The sequence below is a fragment of the Alligator mississippiensis genome, chromosome 6 (assembly GCF_030867095.1).
Source record: "Alligator mississippiensis isolate rAllMis1 chromosome 6, rAllMis1, whole genome shotgun sequence".
NCBI classification, from domain to species: Eukaryota; Metazoa; Chordata; order Crocodylia; family Alligatoridae; genus Alligator; species Alligator mississippiensis.
Window position 1 is genome coordinate 14,098,428 of NC_081829.1, and position 17,243 is coordinate 14,115,670.

Here is a 17,243-nt window from a genome sequence, read left to right on the forward strand (position 1 = left end):
ACCTTAAGTGTCAGATGGTGGCATATTGCAAAAGTAGATGCATTAATGGGTGTTCAGGGACTTGATCCAGGTGGAATATAATCATATTTAAGTACCTAAATCCACTTAGACACTTATTAGTTGGAATTTAGGCACCTATCGCCAGATTCTACTGTACCTAAGTTTAAGGTGCCAGATTTCCAAATCTGAATCTGGCTTTGACGTTAATCTTTTGAAATAAGTTATATAAACTACCAAAATAAGTTTCACCAGTGAATCTTCCTTACATTTTACAGAATTAGAGGTTGGTGCTCCTAACTTTTATACAGAATCAGGGACAAATCAGCTTCAGATTTTGAGGTCAGCTCAAGCTTTATTAATACTCTGTACCATGTTCTGATTAGGTATCTACATTATTTTCAGTCTATACAATTCAGCAAATGCTAGGATTTACATTTTTTTTTTTCCAAATGTAAGTATTTTCAGCTCTGGTTGTACTGAAAACTTTTGGTTTAATTACTTTTGGTTTCAGTGTACCTTACAGGTGCAAAGAGATTATTTTCCTGATTTGGACCATTTCATTCTACACTGAAAAACTGATGGAAGTTGAACAAAATCTAGGAATAAAAGCTTGCTATGAAAGGATGAGGCCTGCTAATTTTGAAACTTGAAGGATTTTCAGATTTTCAAAAGTACTTTTGCACCTAAAGATGCTGATAGGTATTTGACACCCCCCTCCTCCCCCCGCCAGCAACTCCTTTAGCTAGGCATGCAATGCATCAAACTCCCATTGTTTTTAATAGGAATTATGCACATAACTTTCTTAATCACTTTGGATAATACCTTTAAGCACTTATCAAAATATAGTGCATGCTGACCAGAAATTACCTGTCAGTTCACTAGCAACAGTTAATATTTTTTTTATTTCTAATCTAAAAACATGTTTTGATAAACTAACATTTTTTCCTTATGCATCCAGAACATTTTAGGTCATTTTTTGTTAATTTATAAAAAAATTAAAATGCTGCTTATGTTCAGCTTTAATTGAGTTCCAGTTTATATCCAAAAGCAGTTTGACACAAATCATAAGTAAAAATTATCACCTAATAAATATGAATGTCATCATTTCTTGTATTATAAAACATGTAAAAATCAAGCATCTAAATAAATGTACACTCATCTGTAAAATTGATATTTGAAATATCTAGAGATAAAGCCCATGATCCTATTTCTCTTCTAAGATGTGTAAGTGGCTCTTGTGTAATGTTTATCCCTTGAAGTCCTATTTTACCTTCATGCTCCTGAGTGGAATTTGTGTAGCTCCATAACAGCAATTTTTGACACTTACATAGTTTTCTATACTTCCACTTGTCATGAACAGGATTGCCCTGCATGCATGTCTGCAGGAAGGTGTTGGGAAGAGGACAAACCTTCCACCTCTTAGCCCAATAGTATTATGGCTATTAAGGAATATTCCCTAGAGGAAAACAACCCAAGATCTAAGACCCACCTTGAGGGTTTTGCTCTATACCTCCAGCTACTTAGCAAAGTGCTCCAAACATCTGGCCATAGAGGGCAGCCATAGAGATGCTCTGGTCTGATACCAGAGTGTCTGTCTGGAGGACTCCTTCTCTGGGTTGCCTCCAGGCATTGTCTTGTACCATGCCTTGCCCTGCTTTTTTGCCATTAAGTTTTGTTTTTTGGTTTGTTTTTTTTTTTTGGGGGGGGTGGGTTCTGGATTGCCAAGTATCAAATTTTGAGCCTGCACTGCAAATATGCATCACAGGGAACACTTTTTTGTTCCTGGCATGCATCTTGTGCCATCTCAAACTCCTTTCAGATGCCACAAGAGGCACGTGCAGGCTTACCTCAATGTGCCCCAATAGGTAAGAAAAATCAAAGTAATCTGAGGTCTTCCTCTTGAGTGTGGGGCTACTCTGTACTAATCAACAACTAATGATCTCTAAAAAAGTTTATGAACACTGTAAAGGACCTAGTCAATGAGATAGCTATATTGCTTTTCTGGGCTTTTCCTGTGTGAATGTATTGTTCTAGCATAGGGAGGGCCAACATTTTTGGCAGGTATGCCACAAATGAGCCCCACAACTTCCTCATGTGCCACTAATCCCCTTCCCTCCATGTGATCTGCTGCTCTGCTTTCTGCTCCCCCACCCCTGTGCTCCCTGTCCAATTTGCTGCTTTCTGCTTCTTGCCCTATTTGCTGCAGTGCTGCCTGCCCCCTCCGTGATCTGCCACATGCCACAAAGAGGTTGCCCATGCCACTTGTGGTACCCATGCCAGAGGATGGCCACTTCTGGTCTAGAATGGCTGGGGACATTGGAAAAATATCTGGAAGGCAACACAATGGCCACAGATAACCAGCTTCTCACTAAAAATGTGGAGGGCAATTTAAAGATCATGGTCAAGCATTCAGTGGCAAAGATGCTACTTCTATACTCTAGTTTAGGGTGGTCCAGCTTCTGGACTGCAAAGGGCCTGCCTCCCCCTCAGTTACTTGGGATGAGCAAACTCCTTGGCTGTTCTGGTGAATGGGCTGTGCAGGCTTCCCAGCCTAAGGGGCAGGGGCAAGACACGGAAGCTGAAACAGGGAGGGGAAGTCTGCAGACCCCAGCATCAGCAGAAGGAGCAGTGCAGGGAGTAGTGGCAGCCCATCAGGTACCCCTTGAAGGCCATGAGTTGGACAACCCTGCTGTAGCTTAAAGTGACATGGCTGCTTTGACAGAGAAAATCTTGGGAAGGTTACTTACCTAATCTAAGAGAGGATTCTGCTAATACCTTTCCCCAAACTTTATGCACCAGCAGAGCCAACTGATACAAGAGGTAGTTCTTCACATTAGGAATGTGCCCTCTTAACACAGGGTGTTGTTAAATGTTACCTTTTCCACATGTTAAATGCTCTCCAGATGAGAAGGTTTGTGTGTTAAGGCAGGAAAACATGAGCTAAGTGCCATTAGTGTGTCTCAAAGTTACACCTCCTCAGGCAAGGGTTTTCTCCTCCTGGTGCTAGGCAGCTTGTGTTGCAGTAACATAGGTCTGCTCCACAAAGCCAATACCAGGAATTTGTGGTCCTCCAGAACTCCCCTGCCCCAAACTGACAGAGAGCTGGGGAGAGCCAGGCAGCTGTGGGTCAGTGGAAATCTGTGGCAGGGGCACAGGTGAGCAGGAAGTCACTAGGAAGTCACAAGGCAGGAGGTTGGGAGGGAAGGGGGCAGGTGAGAAGGGAGCCATTGGAGAGCCAGAGCTGTGCAGCCACATGGCCAACTTGACAGCTCTTACCTATGCCCCTACTCACTTGTGCTCTAGCAGAAGTCAGAGCTTTACCCTTAACTTGAATCTGGTAACTTTAGTACCACCTGGCATTCCTTAGAATTAGTAGGTGCAATCTTGAATGTGTAATAACCAGGGATGCTGGTTTTCTTTGATTTAAAAAAAACCAAACAAACCCCAATATATTAGTGGAGTTTCATTTAAATCACAGAAAAATGTGGATTTGGGGTTACTTTTTTAACTCAAAATTGGGGATTTTTTTTTTTAAATCAGAGAAAACCAGGATCCCTGGTAACAACACCCACAGAAAAGTGATGTTACCCAAATCATCTTTCAAAACCAAGGCCAACTGCTCCTCATTTCTGATTGACCCCATGTCAGAGAGACAAAAGCTGACATTGAAGTCAAAAACTGCATATGGACTGATTGCTTCTTGGGAAATGGCAAATAGTGTGCTACTCAAATGACAACCTTTTCATCTGTGCAGACAGCCTGGTGGATGCCACAGGCAGAATATCCTGATCACTAATGTACAGTGTAACCAGAGTAAATAAAGAGCACAATAGAGAAGGATGTTGAGCACAGCGTGCACATCCTTGCTGGAGCACAGTCAGCCTTTTTGTGCTGTGGGTGTCACCTGTATAGATAGAAGGATGAGCTCTCAGCTGTCAGGCAGGCAAATGATAGCCAGTCCAGATGCAGGACATTTATGTCCAGTTTCTCCTTCTCAAGCAAGTGGGCAGGTTTCTCCATATTCTTTTGTCTTGCTGGTAGCAGCTGCAGTTGGTTCCTCTCTTCTGGGTTACCAGCTCTTTTCCAGACTACAGCACAGTTTTGAAATGGGAGATCAGAGTAGTCTACACTGCTTATTTTATTTATTTCTTTTTTAAGTTTGGCTTGGATTTAGTCCTGTCTGTCTGACACCTTGGACCTTTGACAAGTATGAATAAAAGAGGCTTGTTTCATTCTAAGTATATGAAAATTAACTAAAAGGCAGACCCAAAGCACTTTTTACTACGAACATTTAAATACATATTGAAGGAATAACTTTCACGCTAAGCCTGGTACTTCTGCCAGAACCCCCAAAGACTTAATGTGGATCTCTCTTAAAAAGCCTTGTTTAGCTATTATAGGCAAATGTTAAAAAATGCAACCAAGGATGGTTTATGTGACATTCCTGAGAATTACATTCTTTTCTTCCTCCCCTATCATGACACTTTTGAGCGAGTGATATTCATGACAGTGAATTGCTAATGGCATTGGCTAGAGCTAAACATAATGCAGTCAGGCACTTGGTTAGCTCTCTCTCTCTCTCTAACAGGGAATGTAATAGTTGTAACCTGTAACATTCCCTGTTATTCCAGCTTTGGTCTCTCCTGAATAAAGGTTGCTAGTTATATTTAACTGTATATTTTGTGATATGGACAAAATGTCCACTGGGAACTAGGAGGAAACCAAATTATATCCTGCTTGGACCATAAGTGAAAATTAAACTCAACTTTCTGGAGGTGAACGGCTAGCAAGCTAACTATACAGCTGAGCACTGTCTAGGGTTCTCTTCCTCTGACTTTTACAATAACTATTCTGCTTTGGAGCCATTATAAGGAAACGCAATTTGTTTCCATTTTTCTGTGGAGACCCATATTTATGTGTTTTATGTGTTTTTTATTATGGCAGTTGCAATGATGACTAGCACCTGGAGTATACATCAGACCTGAATGTGGGAATGGGGTGGGGGGAAGGAAGAATTAAAAAAATTAAATAAATCAAATGATAGTAATTGTGCATTCCTGAAACTCTGGTGGAACGTTATTACAGGCAACCCCCACTTAGCGCTCTTAATTGGTTCCCAAAAAAAGAAGTAAGTGGAAAGAGCCTTAAGTGAAACCGAAAGTTTTTGATGAACCAAGATGGCAACCATGAGCGTTATAATGACACTCGCTGAGCGCTAGGTGGAATCAGGTATCAATGTAAAACAAGTGTTATAGTGAAATAGTGCTAAGTGAAACAGCGTTAAGCAAGGGTTGCCTGTATTTCAAATGCTGGTGAAATGTGCCAAATGGATGTCCTTGAAACTGAAGTCCTGTATTTATCCCATATCTTTCCCTTCCACCAATGTACCCCATCTCTGACCTGGATGAATCTACTATATAGCAAGGGATAAGAGGGTTCTTGTCTAGAAACAGTCTGGCCTTTTTCCCTGGGACTGTCAGCTATGGGCCATTTAGATGCAGTCATGACAGTGCTTTATGTTATGCTATCTTTTTATTAGGAACTAAACTAAGACTCACCAAGCAATTTGTGCAGTATATTGAACCAGCACCCAGTAGAAATTCCTTTGGTTCATTAGTGATATCTGAAAGATTCGAATTTGTTGACAGAGGTTAAAAGACTGCTAAAAATTAAACATGCAGCCCATGCCCAATTCTCTTAGCCGTTCAGTTCTCCCAAGCCAAGGTCTTTAAAATGCATCTCTGAGTAAAACATTTTCTTTCTTGAAAGACCTGTATTAAACATCAGATCTGCTTACTTTACTGGGTCAACACAGTTAAGACAGAACGCATTGGACTATGTTCAGGCTAATACATGAACAAAATTGACAGCTAAGAGTCATGTGAAGAACCTTTGTTCTTGATGGTGCAGCAGTGAGAGAGACCCATTCCCATCCCAGACTCTGGGGTAAATTTGCAGGGTTAGCTGCTGAAAACAAATATAACATGTCTTCTCTTGTTAGCTGAGAAGATTTAATGGAAAACTTCACCATGTTCTTCCTAAGTCACTTTCAGAACAGAACTACACTTTAAAGCAGTTTGAAAGAATTCAGTAATTTCATGTAAAACAACAACAAACCAAGAAACCCAACACATACATTTACTATAAAAACTAGTAAAATGTAATGAAGTTGAGAACCTACTAAAACACCTTTCCTAGAGGAGTGTGTTAATTGCTCAAATGCAGCAAATAGAAAGGGTACTCTGTGTTACGTCCCTCACACCTCTTGATACGGTAACATGTCAGAACACTACAGACTTTGTGGCTTCTGGGAGCAGAACAGGCTACACTCATTATTTTAAGTTGGAAGAAACATTGCATGTTGGAAATTAAAATACTTCCTCTGTGGTTTGCATACAACTTGCAGCTTATGTTTCTCCTGACAACCATAAAAGACAGGGTTCTAGTTGTTTTATTTAAATGGTACTATTAAAAATGAAGAGATTGGAACTAAATTAATCTGTTAAATGACTAACTTCACATCTCCTTTCGATAAAGGAAAATAGAGACTGGTCTTTCCAGATTCTGAACCTAACTCTGTATTTAATGGATATCCCAAACTCATATGGTGATCCCACCATAGCTGTGGGATCTTTGCAAGCTTTGTCCTTCAGCATGATCAAAGAATAGCACACAAACATTTCCTTAATTTGTATTGCTGTCGTACAGTAATAGATTACAAGGATCAGTGCTCATACGTGTATACATGCCCAATAATTTTGAGTGGATCCTGGAGCTCTTAACCCCTGGACTGTCTACACATTAACACCTTAAAGTGGTGTTAAGCACTTGTTATACTCCAAGGCAGGATTCTCTCTGATCCACACTACAGGCTCCTTTTCCAGTAAGGTGCGGCCACTCCCCACAGATGTGCTGCCCAAGTTGAAGTCCTCCAGTTTCCCAGGATCTCTCATACTCCTGCCCATAGAGAAGGGATAGAAGCCTGTCCTGGCTCTGCCACTTTCTAGTGGCAACTCACAGCTCCTAGTCCTGCCCCTTCTCAACTTTAGTGGCAAGTCACAGCTGTGCAAGTGGTGGGGACAGTCAGAGAAGGTTTCTAGACCAAGGATGTGACTGCTCCAAACTCCAAGCTAGCACTAACATTTATATGGTTCACAGCATAAGGGATAATAAGGCCCTAATAGTTAAACATTTTACCTGGAACGCTTAGAAATAGTCTGTTCCTTTTTGGTTACCTCCCTAAGTATGTTTTCCCTTGTTTTGTTACTTACGGAGAAACTGGGACCTTCATCTCAAAATCTTGCAAACGTTAGTGATTTAAACTTAGCAATACATCTGAGAGGGAAATATCCTCGTGTTATTGATTGCAAAGGTGAGACAATAAAGTTACACAGTGGTGCTGTAGAAGATTGTGGAGAAGAATGCCTGTCTCCTGAGTCCTGGTCTCTGCCTCAGTAACAGGATTGTGCTGACTCAGCTGCTTGAATGACTGAGTCTGTTTGGAAAGAAAGAAAGTAATAAGAGATTTTACCCAGTAGGTAGTGAGAATGAAACCTTGATTTCTAAAAGAAATGGACAAGAAGTAGATAATTTAAATACTGTAGATTAATAGGAGGAATTCTATGCAATTGTAATTAGGTGAAATGAAAGGATGGCAGAAAATAAATTTTAGCCATGTTATGAGAGACAGACCAGACAATACCGGTAATCCCATCCTGGAAAGAAATAAAACTGCAAGAGTGAATGTTAACATAATATTGGCGGGATTAGATAGAAAGAATATTTTATGGGATAATGGTATTTACAGCCCCTTATATCTTCAAAGTGCTATACAAACATGAAGTAAGCCTCATGACCCTGTGGAGTCATATATCACTACTGCCCTCATATTATACACAATAGCAAATCGATTTGTCCACTGCCACAAAGCCTGTCAGTATTGTATCAGGTGCTTGAGTTGAAGTTAATCCTGAGGGCCAGATCCTGCTCATTTTACTACATGATTAGCTTTATAGACATCAGTGACATAGCTCATGTGAGTAAGATGAACAGGTTTTGGCTTTGAGTGTCCTGGCAGAAAGCAGCATGATGCTATAGTCAGTATAATGACAGTTTGCAAATAATTAGTCATATCTTCTTACTTTCCAGACACAGCATTTGACTTCTATTGGCATTACAGAACCAATGCAGCTGTGGGAAAGTAAACAGGACTCTATTCTGCCTCCTATATCAGAAACACTTATGTTTCAGTTGGCAGAAGTTTTATAGTTGATGATGTAAGTAGCAGAAAGAATCAGAATAAATTTTCAGGCTAGTTTTTGCAGCACTGCAAAATAGAAAATGCTGAGCAGATTTGCTATGGAATTACCAAGAGAGCAGTCCATGAGGTCAACTGAGTCTAACCACATGTTCAGACAAAACACAGTATTAATTTAGTAGCTGTCAGGAGAGCACCAGTTTGGCAGAATGTGCTCTACTGAAAGAAGTCCTAGCCAAGAAAGAGCCAGTAACAGACTCATTAACACCTGAGGAAGATAGTTTTTAGTTAAGGGCATTTCTAACAAGGGAAGAAGTTAAATAACACCCCTCAAAAATCATCTTTTCACATGCATGAATACTAGGGCTGTGTGAAGCTTCAGATGCTGGTTGGATTCAGAGGAGATTCGGCCCAATTTGGTGGCCGAATCTCCAAATCCGAATTGAATCAGGGGACCAATAAAAAGGTCCAAATCGATTTGAAGCTCTCCGAATCTTAGGAAAAGAATTGGAGATCTTCAATGATTTGGGCAGTCCCTGGTGGCTGCAGAAGGGAGCTACAGCTGGACTCCATGCTGGTAAGTAGAGGGCGGGGAAGAGGGGGCTGGAGGAGGAGGCCATGGGGGACCCCTGCCAGCCCCATCCTCTCCCTGCTCCCCTAGCCCCTCCGACCTCTGCCTGCTCCCCCAGCACCCCCCATGGCTGCCCTGGCCACCCCAGCTCCTGGTGCTTTAAATAAAAGCCCCTCATCACTGGGTGTTGCCAGGCGGGGGACAATCCCTGCTGCCCCCCCCCCACTTCCCCATGCTGTGCAAGCTCCCCAATGACCCCTCAACTTCCCCAGCCCCCCCATGGTTCCCTTGCCTGCCCCAGCTCCGAGCCTTTAAGAAAACAAAACAAAACAGGACTCATTGCTCTTTCAGCAGCCTCAGGGCTTTGTGGGGCTTGTGGAAGAGCTTCCACATGGCATGGGGCACCGGGGGGCAGTGGAGATCACCTCCCTTCAGGCAAGAACTGGTGAGTCCAGTGGGGGGGGGTTCATTTTTTTTCTTAAAGGGCTGGAGCTGAGGCCTGCGGGGTAGCCATGGGGGGGCCTGGGATAGTGGCGGGGGGCCGGGGGGGTTCATGCAGAGCCCCTCATTCAGTGGGAGGCAGCAGGGATTGCCCCACTGCCCGGCAGCACCAGCTAAGTTGGGCCTTTTTTTTTTTTCTTTCAAAGTGCAGGGAGATGGCGTGGGTGGAGCAGCCATTGCCAGGCTGGGAGAGCAGGCAGGGGATGGGTCTGGCTGATTTAGAGTTTCCGAAATTTGGCAGCAGCTGAATCTCTGAACCAGATTCAGAGGAATCAATTCAGGACTGTGTTTTGAATCACCAAATCGAATCACTGTCCCCCAAATCGGCCAAATCCGAAGTGAATACTGGCCACTTCGCACAGGCCTAATGAATACAACACACAGCATTGACAGGGGATGACGAGTCAAAGGGGCTAAGGATTAAAAAATAAAATCAAGATAATTTCAATACTGCTTTAAATGACTACGGAAAATGTACTGAATCAGAATAGGATAATTAAACAAGTGCCAGCATATAAGAAAACCTTATAACATTGTAGAATCTTAATTTGTATTTACTGGCAGCTGTGTCGTAACGTGGACTGAAACTTTAATAACGGCAATAGGAAACCAGGGTGAGGGGAGGTATTTACATGGACTGGAAAGATGCAGACTGTCATATTCTCTTAGCTTGTATCTTGTGCAAACCATCCACGTCTGCGCCATATGGATGTAGAATCCTATTTAATCAACATAATGGTGTGTTTCATTCACTTTGTGCTGGTGTCAATCACTGTACAAGGTAGTGAAGGATCAGGTCTAACAGAGAGCCAAGAATTTACAGGAGCACTTGGAGCCAGACTATTCTTCTCGTACTTTTGGGTTATGGGAAGGAAGAGGATGTATATTAGACATAACATTAACCAAGAAGAAACACACACATTGTTAAACACAGAGTGTCATAGTTCACAGAGTTTAACGTCAGGAGGAACCATTAGATCATTCACTCTCACCACTGGTATATTACAGGTCATTGGATATTTCAATCACCGTTTGTCTATACCCTGTTAGTGGCATTATGAGGCTGAGCCCACTCCCACCTGAGTCCGCTGAAACTTCTGTTTCCAGCATGTAAACACATAGGGCTGCTCTGGCCTCATCTCTAGCACCAATTATCAAGTCCTCCCTCTTCTGCAGGCCTGAGAGAGGTGCTAGAGATAAGTGACTTGTGCTACAGAGTTGCCATGTCTATTTATCATTCTGCAAGGTTTTCTGGTCTTCAGCTGTCACCAGCACTTGCTACAGAAATAGTAGTATAATCACAAGGTAAAAAAGTATGGCCATTCGTAAACATGGCTTGGGGTTTGTGTTGGCACTACTCCAACCCCTGCATAAACAGGCCTGGGGCTAGTTCACGACTCTCTCCAGTTTGGATGTGTAGGTGCTAGCAGCTAGGGAAGAGTAGAATAAACCTTCCTTCCTTGACCTCATCTTCCTAACAGACACAAGATGGAGGCCCCTCTGTATAATACATGCACTGCAAAATCATCCCAGTAGGCAACATTTTCTTTGGAAGAAGGCAGGGTAGATGTGCACCTTATATAAGATACATACAGAGACCATAAGCTTTTGTGAACTTGAGCTCACTTCCTCAGATGCTGTGAAAGGACAGCATAGAGCAGTGTAGGAAGTAGAGTAAGTGATTTGAATACAAAAGGTGGGAGGGAAGAGGAAGAGGCAGGGAGAGAGGGACAGTGCTGGGAGAAGCATACAAGCAAAGAGCCTATAGGAACAAAAAGGGTTACAAAAGGTAATCCAGATATATAGAGATAACAAATTCTTAACCTATTAAGACATATATAAAACAGTCTAGTTTGTGGATGATTTCTTGTTCCACCATTTCTTTTAAAATCATAAGACCTGTGCTAGAAAACAAAGTTTCAGATGGGAATCTTAATGAGAAATCCTAATAGCAATACATAGCAGAAGAGGACACTGGGAATGTGGCAATAATGGACCAATATAGTGAACTCAATATAAACCCCTGTTTATTCTTCCCATTCAGTCCATAAGGGTTTCTCTACAAGGGATTCCATTTAATCAGTAAATCCCAAACAAGTTCTTACATCAGAGTTTCAAGATACAAGTAGAATATTCACTTTAAATCATAGAAAATTAGCATTGGAAGGGACCTCAGGATCTCATCTAGTCCAATCCCCTGCCCACAGCAGGAACATCTCTAACTAGATCATCCCACCCAAGCTTTGTCTAGCCAAGTTTTAAAAATCTGATGGCTAGGGACAGACATTACACGTAAACTGGTTTAAGTGATCAGAAATTCATTTAATCCTGTAACAGAAAAGTCATTCAGTACACATAAACAGAAAAGACATTCAGTACACATAAACCAGTTTGAAAATTGTTGAAACTACTTTGAGATAAACCTGGTTGAATGTAGTATCAGACTTAACTGATTTAACTCCAAATTTGCTGATGACAGTAAGATGTGGGTCGAGGTGGACACACTTGAAGGGCGAGAGAGGCTGCAACTAGATTTAGACAGACTACAAAAGTGGGCAGATGAGAATAGGATGGGGTTCAACGTAGATAAATTCAGGGTGCTGCACCTTGGGAGAAGGAATCCACAGCATACATACAGGCTGGGGAGTTTCCTTCTTGAAAGCACAGAGGTGGAAAGGGATCTTGGAGTCATTATTGAGCTGCCAATGCCAGACTGCAGCCAGCAAGGCCAGCCATACCTAGTCATGCATCCAAAGATGCATCTCAAGCTGGTCCAGAGAGGTGATACTCCCCCTCTATGCGACTTTGGTCAGGCCACGGTTGGAGTACTGCGTCCAGTACCGGGCGCCGCACTTCAAAAGGGATGTGGCCAGCATGGAGAGGGTTCAGAGGAGGGCCACCCGCTTGGTGAGAGGGCAGTAGAACAGGCCCTACGAGGAAAGACTGAAGGACATGAACCTGTTCAGCCTCAGCAACAGGAGGCTGAGGGGGGACCTAGTGGCTGCTTACAAGCTCATCAGGGGAGATCAACAGCAAATAGATAGAGCCCTTTTCTCCCCAGCACCACCTGGGGTGACAAGGAACAATGGTAATAAGTTGATGGAGAATAGGTTTAGGTTAGAGATCAGAAGGCAATATTTTAAAGTTAGGGTGGCCAAAATCTGGAACCAACTTCCCAGGGAAGTGGTCCTTGCCCTTACCTTGGGCAAATTCAAGAGGAGGTTGGACGATCACCTTTCTGGGGTCTTGTGAACCCAGCATTCATTTCTGCCTGTGGCAGGGGGTCAGGCTAGATGATCTGTTCAGGTCCCTCCTGACCCCAGCTACTATGAAACTATGATTTGGGTCAAACCAGTTTATGCAATGTCTGTCCCAGACCCATTCATGGTTTAAGTTAAATTAAAATCCCCCAGCATCCTGGAATGCTTTCTGTGCTGGGCTGGGCTCTTTGCTCCAGAGAGCTGAGTTGGCCCCTCCCCTCTGCTTCCTGGCTGGAGGTCCAGCAAAGACTTGCCAGCACAGCAGCTTCCCCTGCCCCTCCTCCCCTCCCCTCTCCACACACTCTGCTTAAGCAGGGTTTCCCCCACCTCTCTCCCATAGCACAGACTGTAGCCAGCATGTGGTATGCCAGCTAGTGCTGGAGATATCTGTGTAAAGCAGACAGGACCAGGGCAGATAGAACAGTGTTGGCTTAGGGCTTTTTGGAACTAATCAACAGGTAGCTGGTAATGTCCCTCCTTGGAATGTTCCCTTCCTTGTAAAAAAGTTGTTTAAGAAGAGCTTGAACTAATGAGAGAGCATTTGTTATCTAATGCGGTGTTAAATGATGATAACAGAGACGATGAATGCTCTGTTATCAATGGGGGGGAACCCCTCCCTAGTCAGAGCATCTTGTGAGGGCCTGGCCATCCTGCCGTCCCCCCGGCCCAGTTCAGCATTGTAGATGGGAAGGATGGATTATAGCCTGAGCCACTGCAGGCATGTGCCTGCATTTTCTCAGTCCAAAGTGGATGTCTGTGCAGTTACAAAACAGTTCAGCCTAGCCAGGTTAGACTAACCTGCAAATATTGAATCAATTCAGGATCAGGCTTTTTAAATGTCTGCCCCTAGCCCTAAGGGTGGAGATTTCACCATCTCTCTGGGTAACCCATTCCAATGCTTTACTACCCTTCTAGTGAAAAAGTTTTTCCTAATATAGAAACTAAACTTCCCTTTCTGCAACTTGGGACAATTGCTTCTTGTTCTATCATCTGCTACCACTGAGAACAGTCTAACACCATCCTCTTTTGAACTCCCCTTCAGGTAGTTGAAGGCTACTATCAAATCCCCTTCCACCCCAAACCTTCTCTTCTCCAAACTAAATAAGCCCAGTTCCCTCAGCCTCTTCTCAGAAATCATGTGGCCCAGCTACCTTATTCACACACTCCCTGGTTGCTCAGGGAGTCTCCTTTTACAGCCTGCTGGGCCTGGACTGCCTCCCCCACCCTTGTTAGGGCTTTTGTCAGACACAGGCAGCAATCACCTGGTAATCACTCAGCTAGAAGCACTTCCAGCTGCTCAAAGCACATGCCCAAAACACACACAGCCTACGCAACAAATATTCAGCAAACCAAACACACAGGCAGCCCTGGCTCACTCATCTTCCTCGAGCTGGATCTGGTGCCTGGTCTCTTTCCACCTCTTGCTTCCAGTGCACTGCTTGCAAGTTGCTTGCCCAGTTCACTTGCTCCTACTGAGAAAGAAGCAGACTGAGATAAACTCAAAAGTACTGCTGTTGGTAAGAGGTGCCAGACTGATAGCTCTAAACTAGGGTATGAGTACTTCTGTCTGCAGTCTAGGCATATCCTAGTCATTGCCTCTTTGCTAATGTTTCTCAGTCCTGGAAGAGCCCCCTCAGGGAAAAAGGGATAGTCAAGAGTAGCTACCTTTCAGTTTGATGTCATCTAGGACTTCATTACATGACCACATGCTGTCAATTTGCTGGGGTGAACTAAATTTGGAGAGGGTAAAACTGTTCTAAGCGGTAGTCACAGAACATCTGAAAATCAAGAGCATCCTTGAGGTAAGTAGCAATGTATAGCCTTTTGCTGAGACTCCTGCAAAGGTGCCAGTTTGTATAGTTGGAACTGGATTGGCACCTCCAACCTTAGTTTACAGGGAAACTGGAATAACAAACAAGTCTTCTCCCTGTTGTGCTATTGCTCTCTATGTAATATGAACAATATGGGGAAACCACAGGGATACAATTGGGTTCCTTATCATTGTATTTAATGCAGACAAACATTAAGGGCTACTTCATTTTATGCACCCAAATGACACTTACCCAGCTGCATAATGGCTATTTTTGTACTTACATTGTTTGTGACCATAATAAATAAACAGCATTGTGACTAGAGATGGGCGAACAGGGCATCACAATAACAGTTCCCCAAGGGAGCCTTTGCCACCACAGCAGTAGTCCTGCACCATGACATGGCAGCCAAGTGAAAAGACACCATGCTGCTTTAGCAGCTGTTGCTGCAACAGCAGTAGCAACAGGCATAGGCAGATGTGACTGGAGCATCCAGGGTCTTTGAGATGAGGAGGGTGGGATGATCAGGGAAGCAGCTCTGGATGCCAATTTGGGCTGGGGGGTGGGGGGAGATATCAGCTGGCACATCAGTCACACAATTGCATTGGCTGCATAGGAACAATCAGAAGTCGCTGCTGCCCCCATGCATCCCACTAACCCAAACAGTTGCCTGTTTCGTTATACCTCTGTCTTTGAGTCCCTAAGGCAGGAAAAACTGATCACTGTGACCTCTCCCCTTTGCTTCCTGGTGCTCAGCACTCTGGTTCCCAATCCCCAGCAGGGTTTTGATAGGGAGCAAATATGTTACTTATGCCTCTCTCTACAAGGCCTCAGAGATTTTAGTGGAGAAAGGATTTTGCCCCAAGTGGTAGCATAAATGGGGAGGGGGCAAGAGGGACACCCACCTTGGATGCTAGGTTAGAAGGGACACTGAAGTCACCCCTCACTCCTGTGGAGTCTGCACCCCAGCAGCCTACCAATGCCAGAAACTCTGAAACAGTTCCTTGATGTTGCTGTTGCTTCTGCTTTAAGAGGAACAGTGAGGGATGGCAGAGCATGTGGTGGTGTCATGGAAGGAGGACTGGTTAGTAGGGCACTTGTACATGTCATGATGCACATGTGATAAAAATTTCCATTTGTGTGGCTTAATCACATCACACATTACACGTATGCGAGTTTTGGGGGTTATAAATGAGTTTGCATCATTACAAACATTGAGATGTAGTTCAGTTTGCAATGTTGCAACTTGGAACATTGTGGTCATTAGTCAGCTCACCCCCTGGCTATGGGAGAGGTGGGCAGGCTCCACAGAAAAAAGGATCAGGCTCCACATCACTTCTACCTTCAGCAGGCTCCTGCAGCTGGCAGGACACTTTGGGCTGGGAATGGGATGGCTTGCCCCTGGAGCAGCATGGGGAGGTGGCAGGAGGGCATCTGGGTGTGCTGGCAGCTGGAGAAGGCAGTGGGGACAGTGCACGGGGTGCAGGGCCACCTGGGAAGACTACTAGCTTCCATGAACCCGCCTGGGCTTGCAGCACCCTGTGTACTATCCCCGCCGCCTTGTCCAGCCACCAGCACATGCAGCTGCCCTCCTGCCACCTCCCCACACTGCCCCATGAGCAAGTTTGTTCAACATATTCATTAATGATGTGAACATTGGTATTAGAAGCGGACTCACCAAGTGAACCGATGATACCAAACTCTGGGGTAAAGCATCCACACCTGAGGACAGGAGGGCAATCCAGGCTGACCTTGAAAGGCTCAGGAAATGGGCAGACAAGAACCTGATGGTGTTTAACACCAAAAAATGCAAGGTTCTGTCACCCTTGGGAGGAAAAACCTGTAACATCCTTATAGGCTCGGCAGTGCTATGCTGGTTAGCACTAAGGATGAAAGGGACATGGGGGTCATGACTGACCACAAGATGAATATGAGCCTTCAGTGTGATGCTGCAGCTAGTAAAGCGAGCAAAATGCTGGCTTGCATCCATAGATGTTTCTCAAGCAAATCCCAGGATGTCATTCTCCTATTGTACTCAGCCTCGGTGAGGCCACAGCTGGAGTACTGCATCCAGTTTTGGGCTTCTCAATTCAAAAAGGACATGGAGAAGCTTGAAAGAATCCAGAGAAGAGCCATGCGCATGATCAGAGGTCAGGAAACCAGACCTTATGATGACAGACTGAGAGCTATGGGGCTCTTTAGCCTGGAAAAGCACAGGCTCAGGGGCAATCTGATGGCCACCTATAAGTTTATCAGGGGTGTTCACCAGGATCTGGGAGAACGATCATTCACCAGAGTGCCCCAAGGAATGACAAGGTTGAATGGTTATAAACTCCTGCAAGACTGTTTCAGGCTGGACATAAGGAAGAATTTCTTTACTGTCCGAGCCCCCAAGGTCTGGAATAGCCTGCCATCGGAGATGGTTCAAGCACCTACATTGAACGCCTTCAAGAGAAATTTGGATGCTTATCTTGCTGGGATCCTATGACCCCAGCTGACTTCCTGCCCCTCGGGCAGTGGGCTGGACTTGATGATCTTCCGAGGTCCCTTCCAGCCCTAATGTCTATGAAATCTAAGTGAACCCATTCCTTGGTGGCCCCAGGTATCCTGCTACAGATGCCTGCTGAAGGCAGAAGCAGTGAGGGACCTGATCCTTTTTTATTTTTTCTGGGGAGCCTGCCCACTTCTCCCACAGCCGAAGGGTGATCTGACAGATTAATGACTCAGATTAATGGTCCCCTGGTCACATGAGGGGTGGGCAAACTCCACCTGAAAAAAAAAAAAATTGGGCCCTTGCCGCTTCTGTCTTCAGCAGGTGTCTGCAGCCATCAGGACAATAACAT